This window comes from Zingiber officinale, chromosome 3B (genome assembly GCF_018446385.1).
Source record: "Zingiber officinale cultivar Zhangliang chromosome 3B, Zo_v1.1, whole genome shotgun sequence".
Lineage (NCBI taxonomy): Eukaryota > Viridiplantae > Streptophyta > Magnoliopsida > Zingiberales > Zingiberaceae > Zingiber > Zingiber officinale.
The window spans coordinates 47,692,315-47,716,991 of record NC_055991.1 but is presented as its reverse complement, the minus strand read 5'-3'; the positions used below and the strand labels follow the sequence as shown (position 1 = coordinate 47,716,991).

The window sequence follows — 24,677 nt, the reverse complement described above, 5'->3', positions numbered from 1 at the left end:
CATAAAAGAGCCACTGGATCTTTCAGACGCCCATTGATGGTGGTTCTATGCCACATTCTCTATGATCTCTTCAGCTTTATTGAGGCTTTTGTTCATTAGTGCTCCTCCTGCTGCAGAATCAAGAGATACATTCGTGTGATAATTTATCCCATTATAGAAGGTGTGCAGAACCAACCATTTTTGAAGGCTATGATGGGGGCACTGTCTTAGCATACTCTTGAATCTATCCCAAGTTTCAAATAATGATTCTGAGTCTATCTGTTTGAAGCTGGCAATCAGGTTCCTCATGTGAGTAGTTTTGCTGGGTGGGTAGAACTTGTCCAGAAACTTCTACTCACACTGCTCCCAAGATGATATGTTGTTCGCTGGAAGGGAGTTCAACCACTGCTTGGCTCTGTCTTTCAGGGAAAACCTGAAGAGAAGTAGTCTGACTAATTCTGGAGGGACCCCGTTCACCTTCATAGTGCCACAGATCTCGTAGAACAGCTCTAGGTGGTGGTTTGGGTCCTCATGTGGTCCTCCGAATTGATTTTGCTGGACCATGTGAATTACTGCGGGTTTGATTTCAAAGTTGTAAACTTCAATGGGCTGTCAGGTGATGCTAGACCAAACCCCTCATGCATATGGTGTTGCGTAATCTTTCAGCAGTTGGTCGACCATTTCTAAGGATTCTTGTGCTGTTTGGAATGTCTTCTGTAGATTTCTTCTCCTCAAAAGGTCCTGTCAATCTCTGGATCAAAGGGTAGTAGTTGTCCTAAAAGGTTAGCTCTACGCATGCAATAATAAGATATGAAATATGATAGCAGAATAGAAAATAATAAAAAAAATGAATGCGGAAAATTAAGAAAAGAAAAGAAAGCCTAGTCTAATCTGATATGATTTTGCTAACGTTATAGACGCAGTCCCCGACAACGGCGCCAAAAACTTATTACGAACCGCAAGTGCACGGATTCATCGTCCATAATAAAAATATCGATCCCACAGGGACTGTTATAAACACTAGCAATTGTTCACTAAGGGTTAGCTAGACTACCAATGATTGTGAATAATCTAAGGAAGAAAGGTCGGGAAGAAGAATCGAGAGTTGGTGAGTCGAAGTGTTCACTTGGTTATGAGGGATTCTAGGAGGTCGATTTCGTTATGGTGGTGTTGATGTGTCACGTTTTATCCTACACTCGCTGTCTTTTAACATGCAATTGCCGAAAGCTAAAGCGGCTATTCTTAAGTACCTGAATAAAGAAGGACCCTAAGAAGTCCTGTTATGGTTTACCCCTGCCACTAGGGCACCTCGGCAAATCTTGAGGACACAACTCTAATTGGTAAGTTAAGAATAGTGGTTAAGAGCTAAGCTTGGTCTCTCGCTTCCTTGAGGAGAATTTGCCTCTCCTTTCAAGGAAGTATCCTAGATGCCCGTGAACGAGTTACCCCTATCACTAGGGCCCCTCGGGTGTACGATCTAGGGATAATCCCTCTACGAGGTTAAGAAGTTCTACACAATCAAGCAACATGCAATTGAGACAAAGCATAAAAGATCATCCAACGAGTATAAGCATAATACGAGTTTTACATCAAACTGAACCACAACTACTCCTTAATCTTATAACAAGGGATCTACTCCATGAGTATCGGATAAATACCCAAAGACATAATGTAGATAAACATACAATCTTCAGACACGGAGAAGAAAAAAAGAATATGCTTATCCAAATGATGACGAGTGGCCTTTGGATCCAATTCTCTGCTTCTGGAGTCGATGTGGTGGTGGAAGATCGCTGGACGGAGGTCCAAGATGGCGTGGGACGACTTTAAGATGTTTCTCCAACTGACGTCTCACTTCCCCCTCGCTCCCGAGAAAAAGGGTTAAAACCCTTATATAGACTAGGGTTCGGCTGCAGCGACATGGTCGTGTTCATTTTCTTCTCTGGTTGCGTTGCACGGTCGTGTGGTGTCTGGCCTCGGTCCCTGGGGCATGGTCGTGCAAGGATGCACGACTGTGTACTTCTTGGTGTCGGCATGGGGTGGCACGATCGTGCAAGGATGCACGGCCATGTGTTGATCCGCCTCTGTCTTGGCTGCACGACCATGCAAGGATTGCACGGTCGTGCACTGCTCCCCTTCTGTCTGGTCACATGGCCATGCAAGGGTGCACGATCGTGTTCTTCAGCTTGTTCCGGTGCGTTGATAATCACCGTTTTTACTTCGAAAGTTATCCCTGTCAACACAAAACCACACAAAGAGCAGATATCCGAACAGAAGAGTATATATAATGAATACAAGATGAAAGAGGCAATCATGCAACGAATATATATGCATAAAGTACGTGAATGTGCGCTAAAACATGCGTAAATGATCATAATATTTGCGCACATTAAGCTACACTTTCAATGATGCCCTCGACCTCATCTAGGCTTTTGTTCATTAGTTCCCCTCCAGCTGTAGAGTCTAGGGACACTTTTGTGGGTAGTTGATATCATTATAAAATGTATGTAGTACTAACCATTTTTTCAAGTCCGTGATGTGGGCATTGTTTGAGCATATTGTTAAATATATCCCATACTTTAAATAGTGATTCAAAGTCTGACTGTCTGAAACTTGCTATCAAATTTCTCATATGAGCAGTTTTGCTAGGAGGATAGAATTTGTCTAAAATTGTTACTTACATTGCTCCCAAGTTGATATGCTATTGGCTGGCAAGGAATTTAGTCACTGTTTGGCTCTATCTCTTAAAGAAAATCCAAACAATAATAGTCTCATTGCCTCTTCTAGAATACTATTCATTTTCATTGTGCCGCAAATTTCATAAAAGACTTCAAGATGTTGATTTGGATCTTCATGTGGTCTACCTCCAAATTGGTTCTGTTGTACTATGGTGATTATTGCAGGATTTATTTCAAATTATTGGCTTCAATGGGTGGTCTGGCGATGCTAGACCAAATCCCACGTGCGTATGGTGCTGCGTAATCCTTCAGAGGTTTGTTTATAATATCTGAAAGTTCTTGTTCTTCTTGATGTCTTTGCAAGATGCTTCTTTTACGATAGGTTATGTCAATCTTAGGGTCAAAAGGTATTAGGTCTCCTACAAAGTTAGATCTATGCATACAAGAACAAGATTGTAAATATTTCAATCACAAACTGAAGTACTGAAAATATAAAGTGCAGAATTTGAATTGCAAAAGAGAATATTACAGAAAAAGAAATAAGGAATGCAGTATGAAATTGCAAAAATAAAATTTCTGAAACTAGTTACAAGTATGAAAAAGAAAAGAAATAAAAGTTTAGTCTAACTTAAATGATTATCGCTAATGTTATAAGCGCAGTCCATGGCATTGGTGCTAAAAACTGATTATGATACCACAAGTGCACGATTTTGTCATCAATAATAAAAGATATCGATCCCACAAGAACTAGTTATAAGTACTAACGATGTCTCACGAAGAATTAGCTAAACGATTGACTAAAACAAGAAGGGTACTAAGTAAAGAAACAAGACTTAGAATAAGAAAAGTAAATGAGGAAGTTTGTTTCCCTGAGTGTTCTAGGAGCTCAGTTTCATTGTGATATTCATTAATATAACATGGTTCACCAATTCACATCCTCAAGTTATATACATTTGTAGGAAGTAGCCAATTCTTCCCTGTAGAGGACAACCGGAAAGGGACTTAGATCTATATCACTAGTAATTAAATAGGTATGATTCCTATGAAGTTTGTTAGCGGGATCTGCCTGACACTAGCATCCCTCGGTCATGCAACACAAAAACACATGTACTACTTAATGTACATATAGATAAAGGTGATAATTGCATTTAACCATCCCACTTCCGTGTAGAGACTTACTTCACCTTTCAAGATGACACCCTAGATGTCCGTTAGCGGGATCTGCTTATCACTAACATCCCTCGATCATACAATCTAGGGCATCCCTCTACAGGATCCACAAGCACACACAAATATTCAATCAAACATAATAATTGATCCCAAACACATAAATTCACATAAAATCAAATAGATACAAAACATGCTAACATCATTTAGATAGGAAATTAGCATATCCATGAGTTCTTACATCAAATCACACCACAACTACTCCCTTAATCCTAGAATAAAAGATCTACCCCATGGCACTAAGATAGAGATCCAAAGATATAAAGATCACAAGCATTCAAATCTCTAATTGAAGAGAAGTGAAGAGAAGAGAAATGTTTATCCAGTAGCGTTGAGTGATCTTGGGATCTAATCTTGAGCTTCTGGAGTCGATATGGCTATGGAGATGGCCTCAGATCATTGGATGAAGGTCAGAGAAGGCGAGGATCAGCACCAAGATGGATCTCCCCAAAGGGAGAGCCTTCCTTCCTTTAGAAAGGGGAAGAAACCCCCTTTTATGGAGCAGGGCACAGGCACCACAAGACCTATGGCACGACCGTGTGGCCTCCACACGACCTCCTTCTTCTTGATCTCGTGTGGGTCACATAGCCGAGCTCTTCTTGCTCTCTAGAAATATTACATGACCGTGTGGATCCACACGGCCATGCTCTAGTTGTTGTTGGTAGGGTGACACGACCATGTGAGTTCACACGGTCGTACCTTGCTCCTTCTCTGGTGAAGCCACATAGTCGTGTGGCTTCACACGGCCAAAGTCACCCTCCTCCTTGCTCCTTTGGCATGGCCATGTAGGGTCACAAGGCCAATGTCATTTGCCTTCGTTTGTTGTCCAGATCGACCACGAACGTTGTTTTCTCTTCGAATTTGACTCTTGTCAATAGAAAATCCACAAAGAGTAAATCTCCAAACAAAGTTAAGTAATTATGCTGAAAGTAAGACAAGGGGTATTAAAATATATAAATAAAGCACGCGTAAAGTATGTGAATATACGTTAAAACATGCATAAAAGTGTATATAATTTACGCACATCAAGTCCTGGATAGTTTTTAATGTGATTATGCTAAAACTAAATACCCTAGCCATTATTGTTCGCCTGGCCTTAAAAGATTGTATAGATTATTCTTATCCTGAAGAATACCCTTGCCTTGAATAATCTGTATTTCAACGTAGCCAATCAAGTGTTGGCCCGAATAGATTTACTCTGTCCTTAGTATATCACCCATACTCGAGAAAAATAAAAAACATGAGTTAATAGGTGATTAAACATTTGGGTGAAGACACATAATGGAAATTTGATTATATATGTTGCAAACACAAATATGAGGTTCTGATTTGTTAATAGAAGATAAGGTGAATACAAAGTAAATCATAGTAATACGAGAAACAATCCGGGTGGAGGATTATGGATTATCTTCTTACGATCCAAAAAGCAAACATGGGGATCGAAAGCTAAATAACCACCCTCCTTTAATTTCTCCACCACGCCCTCCACCTCGATAAGAAGCACTTTGTTGATGGAGCATGTGATGGGTGCGTTGAATTCACATGTTTGGAGAAGGGCTTTCTTCCTTATTTCAAAGTACTCATCTTCTCTTGCTCGGTAGGCTTCCCCCTCCACCCTCGTAGTTGCTAGCTCGACCGAAAGACCAGCCAGTTTAGATTCTTTAATAGATAGTAAGGTCTGGGAGGTCATTAAATCTGAGTGTAAGGCTCCCTGCTCAGTATCTCGAGCAGTCAACTTAGAAACTTTGGTAGCTAGATTGGTGTCATAGGTTGTTTTTTGCTCCTTTAGTTGAGAGAGGAGGAAATCAACTTTTGTAGTCTTCTCATCCATCTCTTCCTTCATGTTCACCCAAAGGGTTGTCTCTTATTGGAATTTAGCTTCAGAAGTCTCCAGGGTAGTCTTAAGATGGCCGCTTTTTCAAGTTCAGCCTTCACTAGTCATTGAGCCTCTTGGAGCTAAACTTCTAGCCCACTCAGGCACTTAGAGGAGGGTAGAGAAGCAACCTCAAAAATTTGTTGCTTTTGCAACTCATTTTCTTGTGTCAGGGAGTACAATTATTGTGCAACACTCATTCTGATCACCCAACTCTAAAATAAAAGACAAATAGTGTTAGAAACATTCAATGTGGGAAATGGTATATTAAAAATACTTTATGTTGGTCTATTTGTAAGCGTATTCGTATGCTAACTCCATAGGAGTCATCTCACTAAGCTAGTTTCCAACATCCTCCCAGGACTTTATTAAACAACCCCTTAGAAGTATCTGGTCAGTCGAGGAGGTCGAGGGATAAGTTATGGCTTGGATGGATGGCATATCAAAGTGATCAAAAATTGATAGGGTTATTTCGGCATGATAGAGGGTGAAGGGGTCTTCACACGGGGAGATACAAAGAAGGCAACGTCTATTGACTTGCGCAGCAGAGAAATAACCTCCTGTGTTTCAGCGGGATTCGATGTTGAGTTGGTGGAAGGAAGGCTAATAGGGTCTAGTTAGAAAATTGCTCTTGTACCTCCTCCTGGACGGGCTCTTCCCAGTCACTAGATACTTGATTGGTGCGCACCTCACTGGAGGGTTCTTCAACTGAGGGTGCTCATCCTTCGAAGACTTGGGCATGGATAAGCTTATGCCTTTTGTATCTCTTTTGGGGAGCGACCTCCCCCTCTGAAGGAGAACCCTTAGGCACTAGAACTAGAGTGGAAGGTAATTCCCCAGAGGTGGAGGTCGTGCTTGACTCAGCAGTAGGAATTCACCAGATGGGAAGACCGATTGTAAATCCATCTCGGTCAATAGTTCTTGTTTCTTAGCACGGAGCTCTTCCTCCTCCAGATTAATTTCCTTGTCAACCAGAGATGTAAAAATGGTATTCACTGTATAAAATAAAAAAATATATCTTAGTTAGTGATAATGTAGTAATCAAGTTATCGAAACTTACCAAAAGAGCTAGGAAGTTTCTTTCGGATAAGGCTCAAGCCAAACAAATACAGAAGGCCTTCACGTAACCACTTGTAGATTTTAAAGTATTGACCACTCAATTTGGTGAAGTATGAGATAAATGAAGGGTCATGCTTATAATTCCCTAAATTAAGAAGGGGAGGAAGGGAAGATTGCCATGGAATCGGCCAAGTGGCAAGCTCAGGCATTTTAAGGAAAAAGAAACATGACTTTTAGCCCTTGTTCAGGAGGGCATGTCTTCAAAGAAAATTGATTTTGGATGGGATTGGAAAAGGAAGACTCTGGTTTCGATTTTTTGGGATAAGAAAATAGAAAAAAGTTTTTAGGGGTCGGGGGAATACTGTATAGACGAAATAACATGAACTTGCCGCACATGGCGCGAATGACATTCGCAGCGAACTATTGCAAAGGAATGTTAAAGTAGTGACTCACCTCTGACAAGAATGGGGGCATAGAAAAATGAAGATTGGCTGCTAACTGGTCCTTAAAGAAGGTGACATGGTTAGTAGGAGGACGATGAGGATGGGCATTGAAAGAAGGGATGATGATATAATAATTCATAGTGATTTCATATTGAGAACAGATGTAAGCTTTATCAACAACATCAAAATCTGAATGAGTTAGAGTGTAACAAGGGGCGAAAGATTCTTGATCCATGAGAAAATGCAAAAAGACTGAAAAATGAATGACTTACTAGTCACTTAAGGTGAAGGGAAGAGGAAAACTATGAACAAGAGGTCACCGAAAAGGAGATCAGAGAAGACGAAAGGCAAAGTACTGAGAAGCGTTTAGGGTTTTTATAAAGTATAACTTAATTATAGCCATTGGATCAAAACGGCAAGCTCCTGGAGAATCATTGATTTTGCAAGGGGAAACATGTCATTGAATCGTACGAGGAGACGTGCGTCAGAGGCCGTTTTAGAGAACGAGGAGGGGTGTCGCATGGCATTCACCCATAAATAGACATTTATAATGGAGGTGACAACCAAATCATTCCTTTGTCTAAATACCCCTCCGCGCTTCCTCGATAATCTCTCTTGGACAACTAGCCACTAACAAGTAGTTTTTGAAAAAATATTGCTAAAATTCCTAATGCACAAAGGAGCATGTGATTTTCTGGATAACCCTAGTAAAAGATATGAGTGAGCAGAAATTGGGCTTGGATCTATTCTGTCAGTTACACCTCCTTCGACTAGACTTAAAGAGGAGGCTAGTGTTATGGGTTATAATGAGCAGACCCAAGAGATGATGTCGTGGTTAAAGTCAAGAGGACATGGTGATCAAGGTCAATGGAGGAGGATATCTCCCTATCTGGCTATGATTGGTTGTCCAACAATAAGGCTCACTGAATCAGCCTGGCCGAATTCCAAGTCGGGTGGATATAAGGGATTAAATGATTTACTCTTGAACTAAAGAGATAGTGTTCCCGGTCATTTAATAGCTGATAGAGTTTAAGGACAGTCGCCTTTATAGGCTGACTGGAATGACCGACCCACCTTACATTTGACCAACCATACACTTAATCGAAGGGAGGGTCAAACTCCTTTCTCTATATGAGCCTTTCTACATATGCCCAGTCGACCTGATCACCGATCAACCCTATGGATATCCGTACAATAATAGAACTAAACAAGTTTATAGGAATCCATACTCATCTCTTCTATGCCTAAGTGTAAGATAGCCTTATACATTCTATCAGAATGCCAAGTGCACTTTAACCACAAGTTAGTTTATGCCCGATTGGACAAGGGTCAGATCGGGTAGGTTCATTTCTCCAGAAGCTCATTGTACGCCCTGCCGGAGGTCCGATCGGGCCTAAGGCACTTTAGCTCAAAATACCGACCAAACTGCTCAGAACACAGTTTCATTTCTCCAAAAGCCCATTATACGCCAACCGAACAAAAGACTGACCGGACCCAAGACGCTTATCTTCATATTGTTGCTCGGATGGATCTATAATATGCACACGTCATCATATGGATTTCCAACACGCACAGTTTATCATACTATTTCTCAAACAAATTCTCAACATGTCAAGGTATTCTATTATTCCTCAAGTAGATTTCTAGATAGCCTTCAATACATAACAAGACATCTTAATGCAAGGACACGCATAAAGACAACCGGCCTTATAGGCCAGCCTCGACATACTCAGCCAGCAGCATAATCAGAGAATCCTAGCAATCTGTTAGAATAACAAATATGTGTCAGAGAATATTCTTCTGGAAACATTTTTAGACACCATCGTGTCTCCCATTAGTCGAATATTTATAATAGCATATTCCTTCAGCAACCCCAGCAATAACAGAAGTTATAAAGGATAAAAGAGGTATACATGCGGATAAAGGGAAGATTTCTTAGATAATTATGGCTCATTGCCTAGGATGTACACTTTCCTTTACTTAACAAACTTTGACACATTATGTCACCTCAAGATAATGGAGGTTATCTGAGGTGATATATAAAGGGGGAGTCCTCTTTGTGACAAAGGTACTGTTGACGTTCCGTAAGTGTACGGAAATATCGTAAGTAATAATAAAAGATATTGTATCCACAGGGACTGGAATAACCACTAAAGATGTCTCAACGCGAGTTAGCTAAACAACTAATCAATTGATTCACAAAGGCAAAGTGTAACTATGAAAAGTAAAACATAGAAACAAAAGAATAAGAAACAAGAATAAGGGCAATGATAAAGGGATGTTCTAGGAGCTTTTGTTTCTTTGTAAGGATATTCAATGTAAATGATCTACCAAATTTTATTCCTCAATTGTCCGTCATTTGTAGAAGGTTGTCATTTCTCTCTTGCAATAGACAACCGACCTAGGACTGAAATATATCTAAATGTGATCAATTAGGAATGAACCCTATGTTATCCTTACACGGGCTTGCCTGTCACGTGCGCCCCTCGGATAATCAACATAAGAATTCATCACTTCTCAACCTCATCAAGATATAAAGATTAATGCATACAATCCATCCTACCCTCTTGAATAACCTAATTTCCCCTTCAAGATTACCCCTCAAACGTCCTTACACAGGCTTGTTCCTGTCACGAACGTCCCTCAGAAAATTAAATGAGAAACAATCTCTACAAGATCCACAAGATATTCAAACATTCAACCAAGTATGGTAATTAGGTCCAAACACAACAATCTACACAAGATCAAATGGATTCAAAAAAGAAAAAAATCATAGAAGTAGAAAATTGGCAAATCCATAATAGTTTTACATCAAATCTCCATTACAAATACTCCCTCCATCCTAGAACAAGAGATCTACTCCATAAAATGAGGTAAGAAATCCAAAGAGAAGAAGATTACAAACATTCTTGATCCCAAATCCAAGAAAAGAGAGAAAGAAAGCTTATCTATGATGAAGAACATCTTCGGATCCAATCCTCGATTCTGGAGTCGATGCCTTGAAGATCTCCCCTTGAATCGCTGCAAAATCCCTCCAAGATGGAGAAGAATCACCCAAATCTTGCTCTCTCCCAAAGAGGAGAAGATCCCCTTTCAAATCTTGAAGAAGGCCTTATATAGAAGGGGGGTTTGGGTGCCACACGACCCCGAGACACGGCCGTGTGAAGCTCACACGGCCTGGCTCACTCCCCTCACTGCCTATCTCACACGGTCGGGCATGCATCTGCCACTGCTCCCCTTGCACGACCGTGTAGATCTACACGGCCCGCACTGCCTCCAGCTCTGGAGTTCCTGCACGGTCGTGTGGTGCACACGACCAAGGCATTCTTGGGCTTTGGAAATGCTTCACGCCCGTGTAGATCTACACAACCGTGTACAGCTTCAGTTCTGGATGGCATGCAAGGTCGTGTGGTGCACACGACCATGAACCTTCTTGGCTTCAAACTTGGCACGGGCGTGTGATGCTCACACGACCATGACTTCTTCCTTCTCTACTGTAGCCACACGGGTGGTGATCACCACACGGCCTGGGCAACCCCCCATGTCATGGTTGTGTGGCACACAAGGCTTGTGCCTTCCTTCTTCGTTCAAGCCTCAAATCTTCTCCAAAATCAACTCCTACACACAGAAAATACCCAAAAAGCATATCTCCAAATAAAAAGAGTAAATATGCTTAAAGAAAAGATGGAAGTATGAAAATACATAGATAAAGCATGCTCGAAGTACGTGAATGTGCATCAAAACATGCTAAACAAGTGTATATAATCTACGCACATCACACCCCCAGACTTAAACTTTTGCTTGTCCTCAAGTAAAATGCCACAATTTAAATTCATATGTTTTACAATGCTCTCATATCCCTAATGCATTCTCCTAACTCTATCAAAAAGTTTAATTAACAAGCATGATCATGGAAACAAGTTAAGTATGACTCAAGCATAAGTCTCTTGTGCACAATGTAAGATAACTCAAAACTCTTCAAGTTTAAATCTATGTCCTAGTCAAGTCATCATCAAATTTGAATTCCTAATATTTTCGGTGATAGACAAGTAACCAGTGATAGGCACTTACTCGCTACACACTTGGTTCATATTTCTCAATCAACCCAAGGTCTCAAAGGCGTGCTCAATCTTAAGAGAAGCTAAGAAGTCATTTCCCCAGTAACCTAACTCGGTCTCAAAGGGTGACTTGCTAGGTTCCACTCACGACAACTTTTTTTTTATATCCCTTATTCACTTCTTTTTTTTTTCATAAGTATTTGCATTGTGCAAAACTTATTCACAAATGTACTTTTAACATAAATGTTGGGATATTTTTATTTTTCCAAATGAACTTACATGATTTGAGCCTCATCCAGTAATCAAAATGAAGTTTGAGAAATCACCATGGAAACCAAGTACTAAACAAACAAGATGAATCATGACTATTTCAATGATATTAACCATTCAAGCATCAAGTAGAAGTGAAGTGAAGATAAGATTCTTAAGGTCAAGCCAAAACTAAAACTCATCTCCATAAGATGCTTAGCTTATTTCATGCTACTTAAGATAGAGAAAAGAGGTTCATTAAGCATACTACTAGCATCACTTAAAACATCATGAATCTAGATAATGAACGTGCTAACATTTTAACTTGAAGACAAGAAAGCATATAAGTGAAGTTTTGATGTTCTCAAGATGTATGCCACAAATATTTTCAAAAGATAGTCAAATGACTATCAAAACAAGCAATCAAAGAAAAACTAAACATGTAGAAAACAAGCATAAACTGAGAACTAGAATGCATAGAGAAAAAGAAAAATCAGGTTATTGACACCCCCTCAGACTTAAACTTTTCATCGTCCTGATGAAATCAAAATGGTGGAGGAGGTGGAGGTGGACGAGGGAAAGGAGGCCTAGGCCTATGAGGTTGGCCAATGGGAAAACTAGGAAAACTTGGAGTTTCGCTCAGGATTATATGATACTCAAACAAAGCATCAACTTGTTGGCTAGTGATACTCATGCTCTGCATAAAATCTCTCATTCTAGCCTGATCAGTATCATAGTCCTGGACAAATTCAGCCACTTGACCTTAAAAATTCCTCGTAAACTGAAAGTGATTTTGTACTTCTCTAAACTGGTCATTTGATAAAGAGAAGTAACCTTCCAACATTGCTCGTTGGGCATTTTTCTTCTCATGAAGTGATTCTAGAGATGCACAAAAATCTGAAAAGTCAAATCTGGAAGGACCCGTACCATAGGCAAAAGAATGCCTAGCAGGTTCCGGATGACCGGAGGACTGCGGGTATCCAGATGTCGAGGGCTCAATGTGTGACTCTGTATCTCTGGATATGGAAGGAACATTTTCGGGGTCTGAATAAGTGATTACCCAATTAGCAGGGTTGCGAATGGAAGTTCATTCGGGACAAGGAAGACGTAAAGGAAAACCATTCCTCCTAGGAAATGCAAAATCATTCTCATCCCGAATAAGCATTTTTATGGCAAGACATGCATCAATGTCTATCATGTCATGACCATGAATGACTTCCAACCCATCTAAATCAAGCGCCAAGTTACAAGCTATTTGAGTAATCATACCACCAAAAATAATTGATCCCAAAGATGCTCTCCCAGCTCTCACCAAGGTTTGAAGAAAATGAAAACCCGAATCAAAATCAACTTTATATAGCATAGACCATAAAGAATAAAGCTCTACTTTCTTAACAACTCCATCACTCTCTACTATCTAAAGATTGGGTTATGCATATGAGAAGCCTTAGCTCTAGAGGGCTCATAAGGTTGATCTAATCCAGTTATAGAATTCTAAAAATGATTCCAATTAAACCTAGAATCAAACCTACGAGAATGACCGGTAGACAATCCAAAACAACTATTGAAATCATTAAATGTCCACTGAAATTCTTGGTTCATTAACCTAAATATTATTTTGCCAACATAATCATCTTCATTGGCAAAGTGGATATCTAATGAGCTTAGAAACTCCAATATGATACGAGGATATGTAGATAGATGTGAGTACAATATATCACTCCAATTTAGGAACCCTATTATCCAATCTACATCATATCTAATTCCTAGCATGTCAAGAACAGTTGGGTCCATATATCTTGTACACACAATCTTTCTATTGACAAGAATTGTAAATCTAGTCTTATGCTCTTCATTTCTAAAAATGATATTGAATTTGTTGTCATTACCTTCATTGCGTGATATCCTCTTTCCTTTACCCTTTTCCAGTTGTTTCCCTTTATCCTTGGATGGCTCCTTTCCTCCACTAGATCCACCGCTTCCCTTGCATAATCTCTTCAAAATATTGGACATATTTTCAAGCTTGAGTGGGGAAGGGTACAGTTTAGGGTTGGAGAAATTGGATCTTGAAAGAATAGATCTTGAAGAACAAAGTCTTAAGGCTAAGGAGTTGTGGATCTTGAATGCAAGAGAGGAGAAGAATCTAGATCTTGATAAAATTTGTGAAGAAGAAAGTATTTGAGATCTAGATCTGAGAAGATTTGAGAGAAAAGTTGAATGAGAAGGGAGTTTGGGAGAGAAGAGGGTGTTGAGAAGGTTTGGGTGTGTGGGGGACACGGCCTGAACATGACCGTGTATATGGGACACGGTCTAGGCAATTCAACTGGCACAAGCCATGTAGATCCACACGGCCCCATCCTTCTCCTTGTCTAGTGAAGTCACACGGTCGTGCCAATTGGCACAACCACTCCCTTATTCCTCTCGGATGAGTTTGCACGGCCGTGTCCAAGTTACGGCCTAAACACCTTTTTCCTCTAGAAATTATACATGACCGTGTTAAATGACACGGCCAGTGCACTCTTCTTCACACGACCGTGTCCAAGACACGGCCGGGTACTCTTCTTCCTCTGGTATCAACGCAAGGTCGTGTTTGAGACACGACCATGTATGCTTTCCTCTCAAGATGTCCTACACGACCGTGTCTGGTGGATAGGACTCTAACACTCCCCCTATCTGCAGCATATTTCTGGTCGTGTATGGCACATGACCAGACTCTGTTTTATTCCAAATGATTCTTCAACTCCTTTCTTACTTCTCCAACACTCCCATGCCCATGAAAAAAAATCATGGCCAGCTCATGGAAGTGAATTTTAACCTGAAAACAAAGCAAAAATCAAGTAAAAATACTATAATGAAAAATAGAAACATGAAATGGAACTAACTAAAAGAACCCTTGGGTTGCCTCCCAAGAAGCACTTGTTTAAGGTCTTTAGCTCGACCAATCTTGATCACTCTTCTTTTTTTCTTGCCCTTGGAGGGCAGACATATTTTTCATTCTTGTTAGGAGGCCTTCTCCCAACATCTTCCACCACAATGTTCTCTCCATTTGGTGGCCTCCCATGAGGATGGAAATTCCATTCCTCAAGTTTATAAATGCTTGCCCTGCTACAAGCATTCAAAAGAGAAGAAACATGGTTAGAGGCATTAGATAAATCATATTCCAACCATTCCTTACCAATTACCAAAGAAAGTTTATGATTTTTAACATCTATAATAGCTCCCGCTGTAGCAAGGAATAATTTTCCCAATATGATAGGGATTTTTGGATCCTCCTCCATGTCTAGCACAACAAAGTTTGTGGGAATTATACTCCCACCTACTTCTACTGGCACATCTTCTACGATACTCATAGGGTACCTGCAGGAATGATCAGCAAGTTGCAGTGCCATAGTAGTAAGTTTAAAATTTTTTAGACCTAATTGATTACAAATAGAATAAGGAATGAGGCTAACACTTGCCCCCAAATCACAAAAGGCTCTCTCAATAAATTTAGTTCCTATATTGCAAGGAATATAGAAGCTTTTCTTGGATCCTTCAACTTTGGGGAAGTATTCTTCTCAAAAAGAGCATTGCATTCCTCTGTAAGTGCTATGGTCTCTATATCTCCTCTTCTTCTCCTTCTTAACATGATGTCCTTCAAGAATTTGGCAAACTTGGGCATTTGTAAGATAGCATCAATAAGAGGTACTTCAACATATATCTCTTTAACTTTCTCCAAGAATTTGCCAAACTCTTCATCCTTCTTGAGCATTACAAGTCTTTGAGGAAAAGGGACTACTCTACTTTGTTGGTTAAGTGGAAGAGTCTCTTCAACCTTAATGTTACTCTCCTCATCATCTTAAATCTGATTTGGCGTTGGAGGAGAGAGCTCTTCTTCAGTTTGCATCCCTTTTGAAGCAGTTACTTGGGGATCTCCCAAGCTCCTTCCGCTCCTAAATTTAATTCTATTACAATGCTCCATAGGATTAACATCAGGTTTACCAGGTAGTTGTCCTGGTGCTCTAGAAGATGAGGAAGCTAATTGGGCAATCTGACTATCCTGAATCTTTTGATGTCTTTCAGAATTATCCATTCTCTGAGTAAGCTTCAAAATGTCCTACTTCATTTCATTCTGATTAGAGATAATTTCTTCAAACAGCTTCTCGATTTTAGACATAGGAAGCCTTGAGAAGATTGTTGCTGAAAATTCTACTGCCCAGACTGAAAATTAGGTCTTGCCCCCATAGATGGTCCTTGATCTTGATTATTTCTATAGGAAAAATTAGGATGACTTTTCCACCCAGGGTTGTATGTATTTGAGTATGGGTTATTCTTCCTTTGATTGAGACCCATGATGGCGTCACATTGCTCTAATTGATTGATTTGTGCAGAAATAGCTCCTAAAGGGCATGAGTCATTAGAATGTTCAGAGCTTCCACATACTTCACAAGATAAAACCATGGCATTGACTGTACTTGAAGGAGCTCCCATGTTTTCAAATTTCTTTGTAAGAGCATCCAGTTTTGCAGCCCATAGAGTAACTGCATCAACATCAAACTTCCCTGATGCTTTTGTTGGATTTGTACAGGAATAGCCACCACTTCTTTCATTCGCCCATTGATGATGGTTTTGTGCTACACTTTCAATGATTTCCTCTACTTCATCCAAGCTCTTATTCATGAGTGCCCCTCCAGCAGCTGAATCAAGGGACACCTTAGTGTGATAATTGATGTCATTATAGAATGTGTGTAACACAAGCCATTTCTCCAAACCATGGTGTGGGCATTGTCTGAGCATACTGTTATATCTATCCCAAGCTTCAAATAGAGATTCTGAGTCAACTTGTTTGAAACTTGCAATCAGATTCCTCATATGAGCTATTTTACTGGGAGGATATAATTTATCAAGAAATTGCTGCTCACATTGTTCCCATGTGGTGATGCTATTTGAAGCTAAAGAATTTAACCATTGCTTAGCTCTATCTCTTAAAGAAAACCCAAATAATAACAAGCGTACCGCTTCAGAAGGAACACCATTCATCTTCATTGTGCCACATATCTCATAGAAGACCTCCAAGTGTTGATTCGGGTCTTCATGCGGTCCTCCACCAAACTGATTTTGCTGCACCATAGAAATGATAGCTGGTTTGATCTCAAAATTATTTGCTTCCACTGAAGGTCTTGAAATGCTAGATCTAAACCCTCTAGCGTAAGGTGCTACATAATCCTTTAGTGGTCTATTCGCCATGTTAAAATGTTCTTGTTCTGTTTGCTATCCTTGCAGAATTTTTCTTCTATGAAATGTTCTGTCTATCTTGGGATCTAGAGTAAGAAGCCCTCCTGCAAAGTTAGGTCTTCGCATACACAAGAACAAGTTTGCAAGATATGTTTAAAAGAAAATAAGAAAGAAAGAGAAAAGTTAGATCAAAAGAAAAATAGAGAAAAGTTAGACTAGGATGTTAGAAATCAAAAATACAGAATTAGAATTGCAACAAAAAGAATTGACAAGAGGTAAAAGGATATACAAGAAAAACATAATTTTATAGATTAGTTTCAACTATGTAATGAAACAAAAAGAAATGTTATGTTTAGTCTAACACAATTGATAATCCCTAATGTTATAGCGCAGTCCCCGACAACGGCGCCAAAAACTTGTTGACGTTCCACAAGTGTACGGAAATGTCGTAAGTAATAATAAAAGATATCGTATCCACAGGAACTGGAATAACCACTAAAGATGTCTCAACACGAGTTAGCTAAACAACTAATCAATTGATTCACAAAGGAAAAGTGTAACTATGAAAAGTAAAACATAGAAACAAAAGAATAAGAAACAAGAATAAGGGCAATGATAAAGGGATGTTCTAGGAGCTTTTGTTTCTTTGTAAGGATATTCAATGTAAATGATCTACCAAATCTTATTCCTCAATTGTCCGTCATTTGTAGAAGGTTGCCAGTTCTCTTTTGCAATAGACAACCGGCCTAGGACTGAAATATATCTAAATGTGATCAATTAGAAATGAACCCTATGTTGTCCTTGTTGGTGCAAGTTGCACCAGAATCAAACCTGAGTTTTGATGTTGTTAAAGGTTCCAAGTTAAGTCTTATTGTGATCTAACAAGTTGATTGAGTGTGCAAGATGACTACTCAACTGGAAAAGTCCTAACTGGAGGCTAGGCAGAAAAGTCTTAGCAGATCGTGGAACTCAGGTGCAAGTCCAAGCAGGTCAAGGGGGCCCAATGCTTGGCGATGTGATCGAGAAGTCTGGAGGACTGAAGATCAAAAGAAAAGTCCTGGGGAGCCGATCAAGGCTGAGTGAAAAGTCCAAACTGGATCTGGAGCATCAAAGTTTGGTAGGTAGGTTGAGATAAGCAAACTGGAGGAGCGACAGTGAGGTTGGGTTCCCAGAGGGAACAACCTTAGGTCGCTGATCCAACTGAAGAAACCGGGAAGGTTTCAAAGTTGATATCAAGACAGTTCTACTGTCGTTTATATTACTCATGCATTATAATATTATTGTGCTAACCTTTATGTTGCAGGATGTTTTTGGTCTAACACTGTTTTACAGGTCAGGCTTGATTGGTCGACCGAACCAGAGGATCGGTCGACCGATACAGAAGTTATCAAAGCAGTGTTTCAGATCAGACCAAAACAGACTGAGGCCGATCAAAGCTTGATCGGTCGACTGAACAATAAGATCGGTCGACCGAACCTTGGTGACTCAACACAGCCAGTGCATCAGACACGATCAGCAAGCAAAGGAAAGAAGGGCTGATCGGTCGACCGAACAAGAGGATCAGTCGACCGATCCAATCAACATTAAACGCGCTTTAATTCAAGATTCTGGCAGACTTCGACGAACAAGGTAAAAGCTTGTTCGGTCGACTGATAAAAGGGTTCGGTCGACCGAACCATTGAAGGCCAGTTAATGCAGAATTTACGAGCCAGCATCAGACTCCAGCTGTGAGTGATCGGAGCTGGTTCGGTCGACCGAACAGAGGGATCGGTCGACCAAACTCAGTGCACCTATAAATTAAGGCTCGAGGTCAGAGGCCAGTAACAACTTTACTGATCAAAAAATTGCTGTTTTGCAAGCTGCTCGAAGCAACAAGTCTCCATCAATCTCTGCATTTGCACCGACCACAAGCTTCGACTTTCAAATTCATTTGTCGATAAATTTATTATTGTTGCGCTTAAATTATATAAGATAGTAGAGCTGTTACTATCTTATATCTCTTGTACTTGTACGATCTGCTTCTCTCCGAGGAGTTCGGAGAGAAGAGTTTTAGTGCTTTGCCCATCGGTGCGGTCAAGGACTGCGGGCCTTCGAGTAGGAGTCGAGCTAGGCTCCGAACGAAGTAAAATACCTTGTCTCTCTTTATTTTCCGCTGCATGACTTTGGTTTCAAAAGAAAAGAATAATTTTAAAGCGCGCGATATTCACCCCCCCCCCCCTCTATCGCTTCAAATGATCCATCAATTGGTATCAGAGCTGGTTAGCTCTGAAATTTCTTAATCGATTTTCAAAGCAACTTTTAAAATCTTTTCTTTTCATTTTTTTCTGAATAAGTTTTATTTTTCAAGCACTACTAATCCCAAGACAAAAGTCTTGGAAATACTTTTTCTTTTTGATCTCTGTTTTGCAAGGATGTCGAACTCATATCAAGAAGGCTATAGCACGGTTCGACCTCCACTATTCAAGGGAGAGAATTTTAGTTACTGGAAGAATAGAATGGAGTGTTACTTGAAGTCCGACATCGAGCTCTGGTTCACAATTTTGAAAGGATATACTCTCCCAACGAAGGATGGAACAACAATAGAACCAGAAGAATGGACTCCACAAATGATCAAGAAGGCACAACTGAACTACAAGGCGATCAACACCATTCAGTGCGGACTTACGATGGAGGAGTTGAACTGAGTTGGTCCCTACGACAACGCCAAAGACTTGTGGGACTCACTAGTCAAGTTACACAAAGGAACCAACGACTCGAAGGTAAACAAACGAGATCTTCTTTTAAATAATTTACTTAATATAAAAATGTTTCCTGGAGAGACGGCCTCGCAACTACACGCCCGACTAAAGGACATCCTCAACGGTCTTCACCTGATCGGACACGAACTCGAAAATCGCGATACAATAAGGTACGCTCTAAACGCTTTTCCGAGGAATGCTTTGTGGGCATCAATTGTAGATGTGTACAAAGTTTCCAAAGATCTTTCAATTCTTAAGTTAGATGAATTGTTTTGCGAGTTGGAATTACACGAGCAATCTAACATGAGCCATGTCGAGAAAGGAGTTGCTTTGTATGCAGGTTCAAGCAAAGAGACAAAATCAAAAACGAAGATTGAGTCTGAAAGTGAGTCAGACTCAGACTCAACAAACGAAGAAGAACTAGTCAACATGGTCCGAAGATTGTTGACTAAGAAAAAGTTAAGAAGAAATACCAAAAAGACTCCACCGAACCAGATCCAAAACAAATCAGAAATGATTTGTTATGGATGCAACAAAAAGGGGCATTTCAAAAACGAATGCCCAAATCGGAAAGAAGAACGACCCAAATCGACAAGACGGAAAAAGGCACTTCAAGCGACTTGGGATGAAACCTCTTCCGACGAATCCGACACGGAACAAACAAAGCACTCAAGCCATCTTGCATTTATGGCAAGAAATGAAGATTCCGACTCTGAGTCTGAGGACGAGTACGAGTCCGAGATCGACATCAAAGGCAACGGATCGGAAGATCCAAATATGGTAACAATTTATTCTAAATCAAATTTACTTAAAGTAGTTAAATGCTTGTTTAAAAAATTAGCAAAATCGGAAAAACAAAATAACTTGTTACTTAAGGAAATAGACCACCTTAAGCAACAAGTTAACTTGAGTGACTCGACTAACCAAGTTCAAGTCGGAACTTCAACTCAAGTTGAAAAACTTGAGGAAGAAAATTCTAATTTGAAAGGTCAAGTCGAGCGACTCAGGAAAACGTTGGAAAAGTTCGAAATGGGATCCAAGTGTCTAAATATGGTACTTGGATCGCAACGAGTCGTGTACAACAAATCGGGACTCGGTTACAAACCCAAACAAACAAACAAACCATACTTATCATTAATTAGTCAAAATGTTAGAAGTCAAGTCCAAGCATGGGTCCAAACAAAATATTTAATTAAACAAATTAAACCAAACCTCTACTTGGTTCCTAAGAGTCAAATCCATTACTTAGATAGACCATATCTAAGCTATGACTCAGGGGGAGCACCTAGAAAAACAATCCAACCAACTTAATTAAAACAAACTCAATACTTAGGATTAGGATTATTAGAACGGTTAGTTGAAAAAGGTTTACCAAACCCTATAACATAGCACCGGAATGGATTGGGATGATAGTACGTCAAGGAAACTCTATCGAAGGCATGTCTAGGTTAAATATGGAATTCTACCTGGTGCACTAGACTTAGTGGATCTGACCGAAGCTACCCCAGTCAAACATGGGCTAGTTAGACCAAGATTTAGTATTAAGTTTTTTGGGCAGGAACAGTTTGGAAAGTCTTCAGCAAGTGGTCTAATGATATTTAAGTAGGTCATATGCCTCGCCACTGAACTGAAACTTATCCTTAGGACACCTGCTTGATTAACCTAAAGCTAAGTTTGAAACTAACATGAGTTCAATAACCTCCTTCAATAAAATTAATTCTAATTCAAACTAAAATTAATTCTAATTCAAACTAAAATCAATTCAAACTAAAATTAATTCTAATTAATTCAAATATGTTTCAAACTAAAATTATCAAAAATTATTTTAAACTTATTAAAAATTATTTTAAACTTATTAAAAATTATTTTAAACTTATTAAAAAAATATTTTAAACTTATTAAAAATTATTTTAAAATTATCAAAAATTATTTTAAACTTATTAAAAATTATTTTAAACTTATTAAAAAATTATTTTAAACTTATTAAAAAATTATTTTAAACTTATTAAAAATTATTTTAAACTTTATCAAAAATTATTTTAAACTTAATCAAAAATTATTTTAAACTTATTAAAAATTATTTTAAATTTATTAAAAAATTATTTTAAACTTATCAAAAATTATTTTAAACTTATTAAAAATTATTTTAAACTTATTAAAAATTATTTTAAACCTAATAAAAAATTATTTTAAACTTATTAAAAATTATTTTAAACTTATTAAAAAATTATTTTAAACTTATTAAAAATTATTTTGAACTTATTAAAAAATTATTTTAAACTTATTAAAAAATTATTTTAAACTTATTAAAAATTATTTTAAACTTAATAAAAAATTATTTTAAACTTATTAAAAAAAAAATTTAACTTATTAAAAATTATTTTAAAATTATTTTAAACTTATTAAAAAATAATAAAAAATAGTTCCGTCGACCGAACAATTGGTTCGGTCGACCAAACCTTGTTTATGCCACACAAATACTATTTAATTATTCAGTCGACCGGACCTGATTATCGGTCGACCGAAAACATAAAATCTCATCCGTTCAACTACCCTTCACCTTCCCTCTATCTGTGCCAAAATTAAAGTATCGGTCGACCGAATGTTTTTATCGGTCGACCGAACGTCTGCTCACCGGTCAAAAGGACGAGAGAATTAAGGGATCGGTTGACCGAACCCTTGATCGGTCGACCGATCATCTTCTATATAAGCAGAAGCGAGCAACCCTCACAACTCATCCAAATCCATTCTTCTACTCTTCTATCTCCCATACTATTCGCCGATTCCAGCCTCTTCCCATCCGAAAATTCCTCGGTAACTTCCTTTTATTCTATTTCTTTTAATATTTTTGCACAAGTTACTTATTGCATTTTATTTTTTTTATATATAGTGAGAAAATTAGAGCTATTGCACAAAGAGAGGCTAGCTCTCTTAATCCTAGCCAAGATCCTAGGTTCTCTACCGAAGAATTGCGTCTATCTTTTCCTAATAAAAATTTTAAGGTTATCGGTACTCGTTGTTCGGATCTCCAATTCTATCAAACCTTTTGTCCTGAGGTCATAGAGATCAATCAACACTATCAACTTGATAGCATCATCTTTTGTAGACATGCATACAATCCTATTCTCTGTTCGGAATTTTGCCACAACTTGTGCGAACTTGATCCCCATCATTTTAGGACTAGAGTTGCTACTCGAGAAATGTTGTTTGATCTTGACATGTTTCTTCAATTTCTACGGATCCGACGGTCAGTTAACCGTATTTTTTTTAGTAAGTCTCTTCCTGATCCGTTACCTGCTCCTTTCTCTCATCTGACTCTAGACCTCATGTATGCTGACTTCTTTGAAGGACCTCGTCCTAAAAAGATGTCAACTGTACCCCTTAGTCCAAGAGACAATGCTTTTTATAAGATGATCGTGTCTTGCATTTATCCTTTATCATCTGGAGATCAGGGAGTTTTGCGTCCAGTTCATCTTTTTCTTATGTACGCTCTTAGACATAGACTAGACTTTGACCTGGGCTACTGGGTATTCAGATCCATCATTTACTATTCAGGGTACAACACTTCATTTAAGGTTCATATGATTCAGTGTCATGTTCTCACTGCTTATATTGCCAATCTCGGAGTAGGGGTTCATCGAGGTGAGTTGATTGAGTTGTTTGACTTTGATCTTGTCGGGGTTAGGCAATTATCCTTGGCTGGGATTAAGACAAGCGGCGAAGGGCTTGTGTACAAACGAACACATCCACACTACATCCCACCAGCTGTCGACGATCCTATTGATGAGGATGATCCGGTTCCCGTTACTGTGCCTCCTCCTATGGTCATTGATCCTGTATTTGCCATGACACCCTTCTTCAATTTTCCTCAGAGCAGTTCATATGCTCCTCCTCCTCCAACTAGTGACTTCTTTACCCGTCTGCGAGATGATATTTTCAGTCGCTTTGACTCCTTCGAAACAAAAATGGATGATCAGCACAGCTCTCTTCAGGGACAAGTTGTTGATCTTCATCATGAGATGTTGGAGCGTACTGATGCTTTACAGAAGGAACAGCAGAGGATTTTTGATTATCTGAGAGATGATGAGGACGAGGATGAGTGATTTAAGGGTTTATCTTTTGTGACTTATTGTATCTACTACTTAACTTGAATTATGACTATGCTTAATCTTCAGTGTTTTTCAGTCTTTAGTAGTTTTTGATAAATTTTGTAGAATAGGTTCTTTTAATTTGAAAATTACTACTTAGTTTATTTTTCAAATGTATTTTTGTAAAAAATTCCAATTAATTTTTTTTTAAAAAAATTCCTTGAAATTATTTTTCACTTTCTGGAATAGCCTAGGTCTTACCGTACAATTGCATGATCCTATAGTTATAAGAGTCAGCATCTCACAAGCACAGTAGGATCCCTTGTTTGTTAACTTAGAATGGGTGAGATGCTTAGGTCCTAGCCCTAGATTTCAGATGCTTATGTCAGTGCATCGCTATAAATCTGGGCTTTAAATAACAGACATTGATCAATTTGAGTTGATTAATAAGTAAAAACCTTGCTTGAATTGACCAACCTGAGTCAACTTGCTATTATCTTGTGATAACTAGTCTTGGACAAAGGTTGGACATTTCATCATAAGGACATTTTTCCTTAGTTTACCAAACCATGCTTGGACTTTTAGGATAAATATCAATTTTAGGGGGAGTTATCTTCAAAATATTTTTATAAACTTTATTAGTGTTTCAAATTGTTTTCTTTAAACATGTTTTCAAAATTTTTCACTTAGTCTATTTATTTTCAAAATTGTTTTCTTTAACTAAAAACATTAATTTCAAAATTGATATTTTTTTAAGTAATTTAATTTTTAAAGTTTTTTCTTAAACTCTTTTCAAATTATAAATCATTTTATATTTAAACTCTTTTTCAAATTTTGTTCACTTAGTAAAAATATGGTTTTAAAACTTAGAAAAATTTGATATCATTTCAAAACTTAGTATATTTTTGAATAGTTAGTTTTCCTTTACTAAGAGTTTAACTTCTCTTTACTTGTTTAAATCTTTCCTCATTTTCAAAATGTTAGATTTTCTTATGTTCTATGTTTGGTTTTTTGACTTCCCCTAATTTTGATGTGTGTCAAAGGGGGAGAGATAGTGAATTCAGGGGGAGA

At 38.6% G+C, this 24,677-nt stretch overlaps 1 non-coding gene and 1 pseudogene across 1 annotated transcript; both read left to right on the top strand.

Moving 5' to 3' along the window:
• The first annotated feature begins 184 nt into the window (after positions 1-184).
• On the top strand, positions 185-256 carry LOC121968950 (annotated as a pseudogene).
• Positions 257-2,507: 2,251 nt separating this feature from the next.
• LOC121968952 lies at positions 2,508-2,614 on the top strand. The gene has a single exon (XR_006108458.1). It is a non-coding gene; the product is annotated as a small nucleolar RNA R71 (small nucleolar RNA).
• Positions 2,615-24,677: the final 22,063 nt, after the last annotated feature.